The sequence below is a fragment of the Mytilus galloprovincialis genome, chromosome 1 (genome assembly GCF_965363235.1).
Source record: "Mytilus galloprovincialis chromosome 1, xbMytGall1.hap1.1, whole genome shotgun sequence".
Lineage (NCBI taxonomy): Eukaryota > Metazoa > Mollusca > Bivalvia > Mytilida > Mytilidae > Mytilus > Mytilus galloprovincialis.
Window position 1 is genome coordinate 53973658 of NC_134838.1, and position 16756 is coordinate 53990413.

The window sequence follows — 16756 nt, forward strand, 5'->3', positions numbered from 1 at the left end:
TCTCTTTAACAGTTTTTTAATGCTGTCATTGTTCTTATACATACACATGTATATTGTTTTATTATTGCTTCATGCCATGGTTGTCATAAGACATTTTAGATTCATACAAATTTGACAGCGGCTGCGCGAGAAGATCCTGTGCGAGTGCAGTATCGTTTGAAGGATAGGATTGTGTTGGATAACTGTTGATTGTATCCGGATATGGTGGTGATGTTGGGTAAGGTGGCGATGTTGGGTAAGGAGGCGGTGGTTGTTCTGGTGTCGAGTTGGTAGTATATTGCATGTTTTGTGGATAGTTTGTTGAATCTTTGATATTGTAGTCAATTCCAGTCTTGTATGACGAGTCGTGTGCTGAATATGGCGGTGGTGCGTATGTTTCTGAAAAATTGAAATGATCATATTTTATTTCAGGTATTAGAAGATATACATAATTTTTTTTCAATTCGGAATAAACTTGAGAATTATTTTGGTTATTTAGAATTTATAATACAAATATTTGATACCAAGAACCATTGATTTGTTTAACCAATTTTTATCCATTTACTTTTGGTTTGAATAACCGTTACTATTAAGTATCAGGACACACTAATGAATATCATTTTCAGAAAAAAAAAAACAATATTAACTGTCTCTTCTTCTATAGTGAGTTTAATCAATATATTGCGCCAGTTCTTCGGTCGGAGGAATTCACTTAATATCTTTGCCACTAAACATTTCTATACAATGTTGAGCATCATTTATGAGAAATTTCTCTTTAATTGATTCTGATTTAAACCTTTTACTTTTATACATCTTATAATTCAATACCAAAAAATCATTTTTTTTTAACTTACGTGGCACATTTGAAGACCAAGTGGTCATTTGCCCAGTATTTCTTGGTCGTTGATTTGTTTTGCAGCACACCGCTCTAATGACGCAGAAAACTACAATTAACCCAACTATGCAAACGATTCCGCCGATCACAGCTCCAACTATTGTTCCAGTCGACGTCCTGTAAAAAATTGATAATCAGAAAAATGATTTTGAAAAATATTCTTGCTTCATACCATGGTACCATGATGACAGTATCTGCAAGGTTACTAACTTGCCATCCGCCAAAAAATAAAATTCTTGGAAAATAATTTGTTAAAAAAGGCTTTTGAAAGCATTGATACAAACAGATCTTAAAGTTTAATTTGTTCCTTTATTCTGGGCATTGAACAAGATCGTATTTTCTTGTACAATTTATGACTTGCTACATATATTCTCTGAATTGCAGCCGCCAATCTTAGAATGCAGGAAGGACTGATGTATGATCATCAGATTATTATTTTCAATCAGTAACTCATATCATTCTTTAATTCTTTTTTGCCAATATTTTGTTATTCATTGGTGATTTTCCTGGACCGATTTTAGTTTGTTCTTTTGTGATTGTTTATTATTTAAGATTGTATGATTGTTTTTTTTTAATGTTGGTTGACATGTGTCTTTGTGTTACCAGTAGATTGGCGTTAACCCACTTGTATGTTTACCCTTATAACAGACAAAACCTTCCAGAAGGGATTTGCAACCTTAGTTTTAGCCTAACTACATGCAATTTATAATATACTATCTTTTTTTATGATATCAGTACTGAAGATTATGGTTCATAACAATTATGTTGTGTTACGTAGTTATTTTTTTTATTTTTTGAAATAGCATTAAATTTCATGTATATATAACTTTAAATGAACTTTCTGGGTCAATGTCATAATTTTCTTTAAGCTTTAAAAACTTCACAGTGATTACATGAGTAAATATAATCGGAAACTTGAGTTTGTTTATCATAGAAATGTAAATAATTTAAGTTCAAATGCGACACTTGAAAGGAACCATCTTTTAAGTTTGGAAGGTTGGAAGTTAATGATTTATAAGTCATATTTCAGATGGTGATTAGACATACTAAGTCGAGAGAAGTAATTTAACTAAAATCTCATAACTATGCCATATTAAAAAGAAACTATAGACTATAATAATATATCAAAATTCATATTTTAATTTTTTACATTAAACATCTATAGTTGGGGCCCGATTTGTTCGCCTTTCATCCAAATTCTAGAGTTAATATTCAATTTCATATTATGATGAGATAGTCCTTAATAAACATGACGTGTATTTTTGAAATATTTCTCACTGAACATTACCAAAAACTACAATCTTAAAAGATAATGAACAGGTCTGTCACAAAAGTCAACGATTAATGATTATGATTCAAGATAGATCCAGATAGAAGACATTTTGTGAATATTCATAGAAAATATTTGAATACGAAAATATTTGAATACGATTTTTCTATGAAAATCACCCAACAAGTTTTAAAAGCGCTTAAAATCATATTTTTTTTTATGAGGATTCATCTGCTCTATCTCCATTAATGTACTTTACTGACTTTTTCTTCAAATCACTGATTTTTGTTTTGCAAGTTTTTGTTGTTTTAATACAAGGGGGTTACATGAAAAAAATAATGTCTCCTGTTGAGACATATATAGACACAACATTTAGAAAGATTCTCCACCTCTAATTATCGTTTTAACCAATTGAAAAGCTGACATTTCAATATGAAGTAAAAGCAAATAATATGGTATTATAATTACCCGCTGCCATAGGAACTGTAGTAGTATCCCCCTCTATAATGATAACCACTCCGAAATCTTCCTCTGAATCGTCCACAGCATGATGACACTATTAAACAACGAAGAAATAAACTTATTACGGAAAATGGTTTTGGCTCAACAAATAAATACCAAGTGGTGTTTCATTTAGCTAAAACATCCTGTCATTTGATTTTTTGTTTGAAGAGTATGTCCAAAATCTTTCTAAACACTTTTATTAAAGAGTAGTTGATTGTCGAAACACGCATCTGGAGCAGCAACATTGGTACCGTTTATGTTATAATCATTTACACAGTATTGTATATTTAATCCTTAGGCACTTATGTGAAATTGAGAATGGAAATAGGGAATGTGTCAAAGAGACAACAACCCGACCAAAGACTATAAAACAGCTGTAGCAACCGATGGGTCTTCAACACAACCAGAAAATCCGAACCCAGGGGTGAATTCTTTATGCGGACCATCACGATGCTTATTATAACGACCACACCGTGTCAGATCCAGATCCAGGGGAGGGTTCCAGTTTTTTTGGGGACGATCAATGCATTTGAATGGGGACTTATAGTTGGAACCCCTTCCTCCTTTCTCCTGCGTTGGGATCCCCCCTTTTTTAAATGGCTCGAGCTTGATGTGACCCGTACAACTGATATTGCAGTTCTATATATAACTACTCGTGTGTAAGAGTTTCATAACAAGACGTAATAAACATATAATTATGCACAACCTTTTTTTTAACCCAAAGAATTGGTTCAGTAACAACGTGCAATGTCTGAGATTGACTGCCGAGAGCCACATCAAATGTGTTTGAAGACGTCGTTTCATTGCGGATGTAATAGAAAAATAATTGGATAAAAGTCAGTTAGACAAGAAAAAGTAACAAGACGAGCTAACGGTTATAAATATATATGGTATTTAATAAATGTAGAAAAAGCCTCAGTCTGTTTTACTTTTAGTTTTAATGACAACTTAACAAGCGCGACTTTATGGTATCTTTAATTTTGTATTTGTTTTGTATAATATAATAGACAACTCCGTTGAGGTTAAAGTTATATACTTTCAAATGGGCTTGAATAACTAAGCTGTGGTTAATATTTTAATCTCGCCACATGTTTTTGTGTCTATCCAAAGACTTGTACCTCATTAGTAGTTTATTTGATATTGCCTTTGTTAAATGTATTCCTTCTTTTCTAGACTTGGGATATTTAAGAACTTTACATATTAACAAAAAATGTTTATAGACAACTTACATTATAATGGTCGATGACCGTATGTTAACCCCTAGATATATTTTCTAGTTGGTATTGATACGACTTTTCATAGACTTAGATATAAATGCCAAAAACAGTTGAACTGCAATTAGGGATTTTACATTTGATTTTTATGGGGGAAGCTAGGATAAAAAAAGTCCTGCATTTTTTTCAGTTTTAATCTCTGTCCTGCCTTTTTTATTTTTCACTTTATTCGGTCCTGACTTTTTTTATTAGTTTATCCTGACTTTTATCCCATAAATTGTCATTCTGCCTTTTTGTTTTTACTCAAAAGCTCCCCAAGATGAAGAAAAAATAGCAGTAGAAAGCTACTTGAAGTTAATCTTATTTCGTTATTGTTTATAAAGAAAAGAGAAGTATAATGATTCTTTAAATTCTTACCTGCAATAGCGAATAGAACACAGAAAATTAACAATTTCTTGTCCTTTTCCATTTTGAAAATATTTACAACCTGTTTGATATATTATATTTGTTGACTTATATGTGTCATATTTAACGAAAGTCATGCATGATCCTATATTTCTACAGTGTGAGGTTAAAACTTTAAACGCAATAAAATATTTTTTTATAAAGTTTAAATGCACCCGATATCCGAGACACGCGGAAGAAGGACATTATATAGAACTGTTACGAAACTGTAGAAATTTACGCCATGGGATGGTTATGTTGGGGCTATATAGTTACGTTATTATTAACATTTTCGTTTTGTACCGTTCGTCTGCTTCAATGAATAAAAATAAATCCATGTTGGTACATGTAGGAAGCGGGTCGTGAAATTCTCGGTCTCTAACCTCGGAAATATTTTAAATATATCATATTCTACATTTTTTTGTAATTATACAAAAAGAATTAAAACGCTAAAGAATATAAATGTGTGATTATGTTTTAAGGTGTTCGTGGTCGCTTTCTTCCGGTTTACAAAAAACGCCTTAAAAATGCATGAATTATTTTCCACTGGACATTATACAAACATCCACATCCTTCTATCTGGTTAGATTTAACTTACAAAAAAATAGGTCACCTTCATAGCAAAAAAATAATACACATGAAATTATAAATAAAGAAAAGGTACACATGAAATTGCGGCAGCCAAAAAGTGCGTCTAATATAGTAAACCTTTGATTTTAATTTCAGTGCACACATCAATTAACACTCTTTTTAAAGAATCATAAAAAAAAGAAATTGAGAGTAATAAAACAAAAAGGACCTTGTACACAAAACTTTAAAAAAACCACCCAAACACAGACTGCATTGTAACCTTAGTTTGAACTGTGAATTGCCATAACAATGTTTCCTCACTGAATATTTACCACTAAAATGGTACAATGTATCATCACACAAAGGTGTGATGCTTAAGCTTTTTAACACAACACGTGTGCGTTGCTGAAAGCACCATCTTTGGATATGTTGATCAATAGTTATAGACGTCACAACCTTAGTTTATTGGTTATATGACATAGTGTACCTTGGGATATTTAACGGTCCAGCAGCAAGTTTTAAGAACAAAACTCCAAATTATTACCTTATTATAGCTATGTTGCATGTTACATTTTTCTACATATAAATTACTACAGTCCACATTTAATGAAAAGAGGAAATCAAAGGAATTATTTACTTGTAGCTGTAGATGATATTAAAAAGGAAACAATTCGTGGTGACGATGAAAAAAAAAAACACCAAGCAGTGATATTTTAATAGAGTATTTGGCAAACCGTACCATAATTCAGGATGTGATCGCTTATTATCCAGGATGTAAACACAAAATTTATGCAACTGCGTGATAAAGTTTATAGAGGATTGAAATCGTATTCAAATTTTTTTTTTTTTTTATTTACCTCCTTTATTTTCCATGTGAAATCAGTCAACCAGAACGTACGTAAATTTTTATCGAGAATCTGCTTGTATCATTATCAGACGGTAACATATATGTTTAATTTTGTAAAATTATTACATGTATGAAACAATTTAGTCTCGATCTTTTTCTCATCATTCAAACTTTGCAAAAAATAAAATAGCAACCAATTTTCTTCCCTCTCAATGATGAACAGTCATATACACACAATAACATGTAGATTAAGAGTTGTCTCGTTTGCACTCATACCACATCTTCCTATATAATATCTACTAGAACACACTCGCGAAAATCGCGGGCATTCAGAGCGTAGTTTAAAGTATGTGAAGTGTTGTTGGAAGAATATTGTGAAATATTGAATGACTGGAGAATTTCAGCAAAAGTATCATAAGTCATAGGTTATTGAGGACAGGAAAATGTTTTTTTTTATTCCTCCTCCTTTATTTCCAAAATTTCGCTTTTGGTTTTCTATCAATTTTAATATGAACATACATTTAGTATGTTATGAACATTTAAGTAAGGAGCCTGTAATTCAGTGGTTGTCGTTTGTTATGTGTTACATGGTTGTTTTCGTTCATTTTTTTGTACATAAATAAGGCCGCTAGTTTTCTGGTTTGAATTGTTTTACATTGTCAGTTCGGGGCCTTTCAAAGCTGAGTATGCGGTATGAGCTTCGCTCGTTGTTGAAGGTGACCTATAGTTGTTAATTTCTGTGTCATATTGGTCTCTTGTGGAGAGTTGTCTCAACATGTCAATCATACCACATCTTCTTTTTTTTTTTGTAATCAATGAATTTTGTAAAAGATTTAATGACTGGAGAATTTCAGAAAAGGTATCAAAAGTTCACATGAATATTTTTAGCGCTTATCTGAACATTCATTACTATATAAGTATAGTGTATTTACTTTCAATTCTAAGTTTTCTAATCGATCCATGGTGGTCATTGATATAGTATACAGACCCTCTCTATTTAATAATCTCTGTGACCGCCGTTGATAGTACACTTGAAAATGATACCAGATAGAATTCTCAAAATTCACTTTATTCCTTGTATATGTATGTTCAAAGTATACAGAAAACGCAAACCAAAAGTGTAATCTGACTTAAAATTTCGCCCAATGACGGGACAATATCCGGATGCTTTTTTCTCGTTTTTCTCCCAAAATAACTCAATCTGAATAATCATATGAATGGATGACAAATGCGACTATGCACTGTACCTATAGAGGTGTGTTGATTTATTTATTGTGGAAAGAAGAGAAGCGACACACAAAATGAGGTCTTCTCGTTTAATAGTATAGAAGATGCCCCATTTATGATTTCTAGTCTGCATCCGTTCGTTCGTTCGTCCGTCCGTCTTTCTCGCTTCAGGTTAAAGTTTTTGGTCGAGGTAGTTTTTGATGAAGTTGAAGTCCAATCAATTCGAAACTTAGTGCCGATGTGGCATCCGTGTACTATGGACACATGTTGTGTCACTTATTTTAATATATATGCATATGATATGACCCCTTAAGTAGTAATCATTTCAAAGAAAACAGTAGACAGAATACAGAGATTCTCTATATATTAAAGTAGTATAATCGTAGTTTACATGTAGATAAACGCGAAAAATAATTGTCCTCTTCCAAGTAGGTTGACGAGAGATAGATGTTGATGTAATGACACATCTACATGCATACAAAGTTAGTTAACTTGTCTCTTAGTCAAGGCGTCTTCCCATTAAGATGGAAGCAAGCGGTAGTCAGGCCTCTGCTGAAAAAGGCTGGTCTTGAACTAATTTACTCAAATTATAGACCAGTAAGCAACTTGTCTTTCCTGTCTAAATTAATTGAAAAATGTGCGCTATATAGACTTAATGAACACGTGAAAGATCATGATCTCCTTCCTACAAACCAATCTGCGTATCGTCAATTCCATTCGTGAGAATCGGCCCTTCTACGACTCGTTAATGACATACTCGATGGGATGGAGCATCAAGAAGTCACCGCTATGATCGCCGTTGATTTAAGTGCAGCATTCGATACTGTAGATCATAGTATTTTGATAAAAGTACTCGAATATCAGTACGGTGTAAATGGAACCGCACCTAAATGGATCGATTCCTATTTGAGACCTCAAAGCTGTCGTGTAAATGTCCGCTCTACAACATCATCACAGCGACAAATTGAGTGTAGCGTACCACAGGGAAGTTGCTTAGGTCCCTGGCTTTATTTAGTCTACGCCGGAACTCTATTCGACATTATTTTTCCACCATCTATTACTGTGTACGGATTTGCCGACGACCATACTGCTAATAAACGTTTCGTGCCAACATTAACGAATGAGATGGATGCAATTCGTGACTTACAGGACTGCGCTGTTCATATAAACACCTGGATGAACAGTAACAAACTAAAAATGAACAATGCGAAAACAGAGTTCATTCTCTTTGGCAGTCGACACCAACTCTCTAAATGTCAGACAAAAGAAATAATCATTTGTGGAGATGTTATAAAATCAAAAACATGTATACGGTACTTAGGAGCTTTTCTGGATGAGACTCTAAACTTCAAAGACCATATTACTAAAAAATGTAAAACAGAAATGATGAACTACTACAAAATAAAGTGCATAAGATCCTATCTTTCGAAAGAAGCAACTGAAACTTTGGTCTTATCTTTGGTTATATCACATTTAGATTATTGCAATGTTATACTTTTTGGAATTTCACAAACTGATTAATATAAATTGCAACGTATACAGAATATGTGTGCCAAACTTGTGTTAAACCATTCTAAGTATGATAGTGCCAAGCAGGCATTGTTTGACTTACACTGGCTTCCGATCAAAGCCAGAATTACATTCAAAATCTTAACATATATGTACAACTGTCATGTAGGTAATGCACCGTCATATTTGATCAATTTGTTAAATCCTCAAGTGTCGAAACGTTCATTAAGGTTCCGCTAAAGTCAAAATCATGTTCAACTTTAAACTTTAATATCAGACTATATACTGGATAAAACATACCATGCATATTATATATCAAAATCTTCCTTGTGATGGGCACTATTCAAATTAAACAATTCTAAACAACAATATATGTTCATAAGTCAAAAATTCTGTATACAAGTAAGTCCATCTTCTAAAAAATCCAGTAATGTCCTAAGTCACAAAAACCCTGAAAAAAAGACTTTAAAGTATAAATCAAGTGTCTATCTAGTACAGGCTACCATTTATTAACATTAAAATGCATGCAACAGGTCATATTCAGTGATTTAAATGTGTGGCATTTAAGAAAAATTGAAGGCCATTTTTGTTTTGGAACTATTTTCTTTTAAAGTATGGAGCACAGTGTTACTAAATAACATATATATGAATCTTACAATATTTAAAATATGTTTTTGAAAATGAAAGTTGGAAAAGGTTCAATACAATTTATGTTTTATTACAAATAATACAAACAACTGTAGCAAATACTTCTTTGCAAAACTGGATAATGATGTGTGTGTGGGGGGGGGGGGGGAATTACAAATTGATTGATTAAACCCTTCATTTGTTCAAGAATTATTATTCTTGTATAAAAGTAATCAACATTATGGCACTAAATTCTAGCATAACATCCTTTTAATTCAAGAAGCTGTGTGTGCATGCAGGTTATGGTTTTACAATATTAAGCATGAAAACCCACTTTGGTATTTTGGATAAGGTATGTGCGAAATTTTGTTGCAAACCATCATGACCATATACAATATGTAGATATAAGTAACAATAAGTAAGTTTAACAGAATCATATACATGATATATTAGTTCAATAAAAATCAAAATAACTAGAACATCAAATATGATATTTCACAAGAACTATCATGTCTTTTGACAATATTCGGGTGAATGGTGACATAATTTTATTAGATGAGATGTAATAGATATATATATTCAATATTTGTTTACCTGTCCCCAAACAAGACATTTTTTTTGTTGTTTTCTGTTATATGATATCTGATTTTTCACATGAAATACTTTGCCTATTTTGCTTAATTATAGGTATATCTATTATTTATGGTATTTTAATTTGAATGTCTGATATTTGTTTCCTTGCATTATTGCTGCTTACTGATGAACCCTACAGTTTCAGGAAAATTCATAGATGATGTTAGTTTTAGTTTGTAAATGTTTCTTTTGTGGTGCCTAATTCACATATACCCAATATCATTTTGGTGGTTCCAGACATTAATAAGGAAAGGAGTATGTATTGCAGAACAAAATACTACATAATTATTGCAAAAATGTCATCATTTAGTGTTTGCCTTTTGGCCTTCAACAGTAAGCAACAGTCCACACTACATAAGAAGCAAGTTCTCCTCTGAAAAATAAATATATTTTTATCAAAAGTACCTTTTTTCTTATAAAACTGTTACACATCTATGAATTGCACTGATCCAGATTGATAATCCTGTATTAAATGGTCAATTTCAAACGGTTCATCCTCTCCCTCATACAACACTTCATAAATGGCAGTTAGTCTTCCATCAGTTCCAGATAACAAAGATACTACAGTCCCTTTATACCATTCTTTTTGTTGTGAAGTTTCATCAATTATCCATTCATGTTTAATGCTTCGGCCCAAAAATTTAATTTGTCTCTGTCTTGTTTTCCTAAAATATTAAAACCTGTCATATAAAATATTTGTCTCATAATAAACAAAGAAACATCAATATGGGGTTTAGGTTGACCAGATCACTTACAATAAATGTTTACAAGCTTTGTGGAGTTTTACTTTTGTTTTTTACGACAAACTGATCACAGTGCAGGATTCTGATGCACCCTTATTATTTCTTGTAGTAAGGGAGATTCATGTGTCTGGGTGATCATGTTTGCCATATCTTTTCTTATATATTATGTGGTTACATATGAAGAAATAAGAAAATGGGATATGCATCAATGATACATCATCCCATTTGAAAAAAGTATTGCAAAAACTATATGTGAATATAAGACAATGTAAGAAGTACATTTTATATGTAATAGCTTTAAATCCTGGATATTAGTCCACCTGCTATCACTCCTATTTCTTGGAGAGAGTTCATGATGGAAGAGCAAATTGTTGAATTGTTATCATTTTTGTGTTTCTTGGTTCTTTGCTTGTTTTTTTTATTACACAAAATCAGAACATTTACATAAAAAGGTTGATGCAAAAGAAACAGCATGTTTATAGCTGTTCTTCATCTTGAGAACAGTGATGTCTTTCATAAGGACAAATGACATTTTGAGCATAATTCTTTCCTAAAGCCGATTGTGTCACACCTGTGATAGTTCAAAATGCACATACATGTATGTAATTAGGAAATATCAACATGTATGTAGATATGATTTTTGATAAAAACAAACTTTCATAGACATTTGTTTGTTGTGTTGTATGGCCTGTTGTTCACTGTTGAAGGATAATGTAAATTTTGTCACTTTCTACTTTTTTAGATGTTATCTCATTGACATAATTATGTATAAATATATATATTTCTAAAGGACAAATTAAGAATTGATCACTTTTCAATTTTTCTTAATTACTATTCAAAGATTGTTTTACCTTTGACTTATTTGACCCGACCCCTGTGGTTGATTGTCAGTGATATCAGAGTCTGATGAACTGGATTTTCTTGATTTTCGTTTCCTGGTTTGTTTATTTGATGAGGTTGAAGACTGTTTCCTCTTTCCTTTTTGTGTCTTTGGTTTTACTGGGTTGACATACTGCAATGACAAAAATCATATTATTACAAATGCATACATGTAGTTTTATACAACTGAATAACAAATCTGAAGAATGACAGCAACACTTAAAAATTTAGCATATACATAGTCATGATAGTAGAAAATGTGCAGTAATTTTAAATGATTTTAAGCAATTTTAATAAGATTAACATAATTTTATCAAATAAAAGGGGCTTTTATGGACATTTTTTATGTGGTATGGCCTATTGAGCATTGTTATCATGGTAACGGATTATGTAATATTTTTCTATATTGTTTCATTGACACATAGTGACATACATCATTGTACGTACACCTTACACTTTCTTTTACATATAAAAAATATTACCTCAGTGATTATAAGAAGCAAAGTTAATTTCTAATTAAATAAATGAATAAAGATATGTATGTATTTTTGGGAGATTGTCTCCTTGATACATGTACATACCTTTGTTTTTACTATTTACAACCTTTATGTAGCATACATTTCAATTTGAGCATGATTATATTTTAAAATCATGTATATAAATGTATGTCAAATATATAATACATCTTGTTCTGGTAATTTTGGTTTGAATAAATGTCAAGAGTTTTGCTATATCATGTACTAACAAATGATAGCACAAGATATGAATACCTACCTTTAATTGATATTATTTTAAATTTATTATCTTCATTTATTATTACTTTATCATATAGGTATCAGGACTCATTTCTTTTTATTATATATATGCATTTGTGCATATTTTCAGACTTACCCACATCCCAGGTTCTCTAATTCCTGGACTTTTCCCCTCTCTTGGTGAAGCTAATTCAGGAAGTATTGCCTTGTTATAAAAAGACTGAAGTTTCGGAAGCATTGTATTTTCCCATAAAGAGACATCTCGATAAATTCTCTGAATAAAAATTTGGTGAGGATTCAATGTGCGGACCACAAAATCAATCCAGTCTTTATTGCAGATGTTAAGAAGTCCATGACATTGGTAAAAGTAGTTGTGGTTTTCTTTTAGTTGCAGTTTTCCGGATATATTTTCTAAGCAGAATGTTTTGTTTTCTGATGCTTGCCAAAGGTTTAAAGGTTTAGAATGAAGTAAGTTTTTTATTTCAATAATACCAGTTTCTCCTGTGGATATAGTAACTATGCCATCTGGGCTAGCAGCCAAGTATTTGTCGGTATGATGTATGACCAGTCCACTACGTTCTACAGATACATTTTCATTTTCTTCAGCTTTCTTTAGTTTGTATTCCTCTATTGTTGTGTCTTCTTGGTTAATACCATTTCTTGTGTGACGATTTCCACTGAATGACGAATAAAGAATGGTACGGACAAATTTTGCAATAGGCAGAGATGGATTTCTTTTGACAATTGAACCAAAGTTAGATGCAGTTATTCTCTTTTTCCTTTCTGAATGCCAAAGACCTGACTGAGATTGAAGAACTGTAGAAGTAGTTATATTTTTACACTGTTGGGCCGAAAGTTTGATATGAGTTTGTAAAAATTTATCTTGAAGTTTTTGAAGTACTGTAGTGGAGACATCTTCTACAACATCAGTAGCTTCTGGACCATATGCTCTAGTAGCCTTTCTTGTGGTGCTTTTTCAGGCTTGAGAATTTCTTTTTCCATCGAAGTTTATGAACACTTGGTTTTGATTTATACCTGGTGGAATTAGCTAAAGTTTGTTCATGACGGGCATAAAGTTTTCTATAGAAAAATCCCGGTTCTGTTCCTGTAGAAGATTCCCAAACCTTGCATGACCATTGTGGACCTAAGTTCATCCTTAAAGTACCACCATAACAACGAGCATGCCATGAACCCCTATTACAAATGTTGTATACCTTACCACCATCAAACTTTGTCCTTATATGCATCCAGCTTTCAGCTAGGTTGGTAGTGCTGTTTCCCAAAAGTCTATCGGATTTCTCAGCGATCCTATTGAGTATTGATGTGACATCTCTAATAATATGTTGTTCAACGTTGCTGTAATCAATAGTTGTACCACCACGGGCCTCTTCCTGGCATGAAATGGAAGATCCTTCAGTCCAAAAGTCAATTTGGTCATTAATTATTACAGTTTCGATATTATCTGTATCACTTGGGTTGGAAGTTGGTGCAGTTTGATTTTTGGCCTGACAAAAATCAGAACACTGGTCATGCTGACCAAAAACATGATGAACCGAATTTCTTATGTCATTATTTAACTTCTTTATTGCAGTTTGTTTATCATATTTCTTCTCCTTAAATTCTTTTGAACGTACTCGAATGGCACATCTTAAAGCACTTACTAGCCTTACTCTTGTTGTTTTTGAAAGATGATGCCTACCTTTGTAAAGGGGATTGTCAGTCACAAGTTTCTCTAAATTTGATCTGAAGCATTTTGAGACATGATTAGCACATTCCTCTTTTTTTACTGATCTTCCCCAACCTGGTACCTCCTCTCTGATTTTGGCAAATACTGATGAATCACCATCACCTACTATCCTCATGTACCTGACTCCATGTTTTTTCTATGCTTCCAGAAACCCTTGCAAAATAACGTCACTCTCCATTGACTGGCTGTCTTGGTCCCAATTTTTAAAACAGGTGTGTTCTTTCGTATTATTGGTGCTACATATGTAACAGTATTTATTTCTCACGCCAATATGTAACAATTTTTTCGTCTCTTTCCCAATAATTATGGCCACCCCCCCTGCTGCATTATAGGAATGTTTATGGGTACGTTTAGACCAACCTCCATCTGTAATTACCGTTATAGCTGGCACTTCTTCATGAAAATCCTTTCTATCGATGGCAAGAAGTCTTTCCTCCTGCCCAGCTGACAGCATGTCCTTCTCTAGAATAGAGTGCCACCACTGGCCGATCTCTGTTTCTATTGCAGTAAATGAGGGCTGTGATAGTCCGGGGGAATTCAGTGTGGCCAAAAACTCATTTAGATGGGACGGACCATTCCCAGTTACCATAATGCCCCACACAGCCCTCACGTTGATATCAAAGCGTTTTGACCCAGGGACCTTTGGGCTACTATCTAAAGAAAACTTTTTGTGACACCCTTGACACTGCGCCAACATCACACTAGCCAATCCAAACGAACGAACCTCAGTTTCAAGTGTTATGGGTGGTTTTCCTTGGTTTGTAACTTTTATGGCTTCGGCACATAAGCATGCATGCATTGTAATGTTTGATATGTGCGATTGTAAACAATCTAAGTTCATTAAACGGTAACCTTTTGGGCTTAGATCTTTCACCTTGCGAATCTTGAGCTTAAGTTCACAACCAGTAGCAAAGGATGCATAAACGGATGCTTTTGATATGTTTTTACGTATGGTGGTGTTGTAGAACTTATGAATTTTTCTAATTATCAGCTTCAAACTTTCCTTTTGGGACTGCCTTGACTTTTTAATTGTATAGGTTGGTCTTCCTTTGTGTTTTTCTCTCCTTTTTTGCCTATGTCTGCCTAAACTTCTACCAAATTTCTTACTTATTTTTACTTTTCTAGCCATTCTTACTACAGGTGCTGTGTACATGTGCTTCCTCTTGCTTTCCATATAAAATTGTTTTTCAACAATGTGTAAAATAAATTATTTTTTTTACTTACCTGTCAATTTATGACACTTTTATCTACACTTTTGTGCTTCATTTTGCTTCATACAATTTTATTTGTAGTTTTAAAAAGTTATTACTTACCAGATACTTTACGTGTTGTGAAATGACGATGGAAAAAAATCATACTATTTTTTTCATTTTTCGCTTAATCCTTTATTCTGATGGACATATTATGGACTTTTATAACAGAAATATACATATTATTATAAGGGGACATTAGTGCTTACCAGATCAAATACACCGATTGTCTATAAATTAGATTTTTCCCCACTGTTTACAGGTTCGTGATCAAAGATCAGCACATTTTCTTCTTTCCGGAAGTTGTGTACCTAAAAATAGTACGTAGTTTCGTATTATAAAATCAACATTAAACTTATTGTTTTCCAATTAATGGTTGAAGAATTGAAACAAATGTAAATTTTTAAACTTAGAAACGATCTATTAAAGAGTCCTTGGGTATATATATCGTTTTCTTAACAATGCGAAACTGCGTATTGATTGTTACCGCTACTTTCGGTTTCAAAGAATGAAGGATCAGCTGCTTCAGATGCCTTTTTAACAGTGTAAATGGTAAGGAAATTTCGACCCAAACACATAATACTATTCCCAAATAACGAAATTTTATTTCAAATAAGTTTCATGTCTGATCAAAATCTATAAACCAGAAAAAGTAAGCATAATCAGTGTGTCGTCCAAAAAAATTAAATGGCTGCCTTCATCAAAGATGAAATGGTAAAACTTTTGTCGTTTTCACAGAAACTGGCTATCTACAACAACTTTAAATGATAGCTTGCACTGCGTATACACATGCTTATTAAAATGCAATTAATCTTATACTTTAATATTCGTTAATAAATGTCCTGGATTTTTTTTTAAAATGTGTGTTGTAAACTTCATTTTTCAATATTTTATTGGTGAATACTCTATTTGTTTATATGAGTTTCTTGGAGTCATGTTTATTTTTTTCAACCTTATATACATATTTATAATTGGTACAAATTTCAAGCTTCAAAAATATGTATTTTTTATAGAATTTTGACATTTTAAAATGCTCCACCTTTTTGGAAAATTTGACTTTAGTGGAACCTTAAGGTCGCCAGAGTCATCTATTGGTTGTTATGCAGTCCCATATAACAAAAAGAAAACTTTTTCAGATAGATACTTTAGTACTATTGGGCCAAAATTGTGGAATGAACTAGGTACAAATGTAAGAAACTCTGAATCTTTGGATACTTTTAAATGTCGGTTGAAAACATTGTATTTCGAAAATTATTTTGAACTTTTCTGACTTTTTTCTTGTGTATCACAGTGTTTATTTTCAATTTTTGGTATAGTACATCCATATTGTATTTTTGTATAGTATTTTTGTATTTTATATGTCATTTATGTACAACGCCATTGAATACATATTGTATATGTAGAAACAGGCGTTTAATTAAGTTTTCATGTTTCATATAATAGTTGTGGTTCTTGCGATCTAAACACCATGATATGGAAAACGCTCTGATTAGTTTATTTATTTTTCATTTTTGTTATCTATCATACGATTGGTTGTACTTGTGTTTGTTTCAAACCGGAAGTCATATCTATGACTAAAAGTCAGTCTGATGACGGAATCAATCTCCGGATTCCTTTTTTGTCGTTTTTCTCCAAAAATAAGTCAATCTGAATAATCATAAGA

General features: G+C 32.4%; 2 long non-coding RNA genes and 1 pseudogene across 2 annotated transcripts; all 3 read right to left on the bottom strand.

The window, feature by feature from the left end:
• LOC143078791 (uncharacterized) lies at nt 1-4419 on the bottom strand. Its single transcript, XR_012979270.1, has 4 exons — nt 4280-4419; nt 2613-2700; nt 834-991; nt 1-378 (listed from the first exon to the last, which is right to left on the bottom strand). It is a non-coding gene; the product is annotated as an uncharacterized LOC143078791 (long non-coding RNA).
• Nucleotides 4420-8765: 4346 nt separating this feature from the next.
• On the bottom strand, nt 8766-15442 carry LOC143082321 (uncharacterized). The gene is made up of 4 exons (XR_012980360.1): nt 15303-15442; nt 11314-11474; nt 10125-10384; nt 8766-8910 (listed from the first exon to the last, which is right to left on the bottom strand). It is a non-coding gene; the product is annotated as an uncharacterized LOC143082321 (long non-coding RNA).
• On the bottom strand, nt 12197-14891 carry LOC143059106 (uncharacterized; annotated as a pseudogene).
• Nucleotides 15443-16756: the final 1314 nt, after the last annotated feature.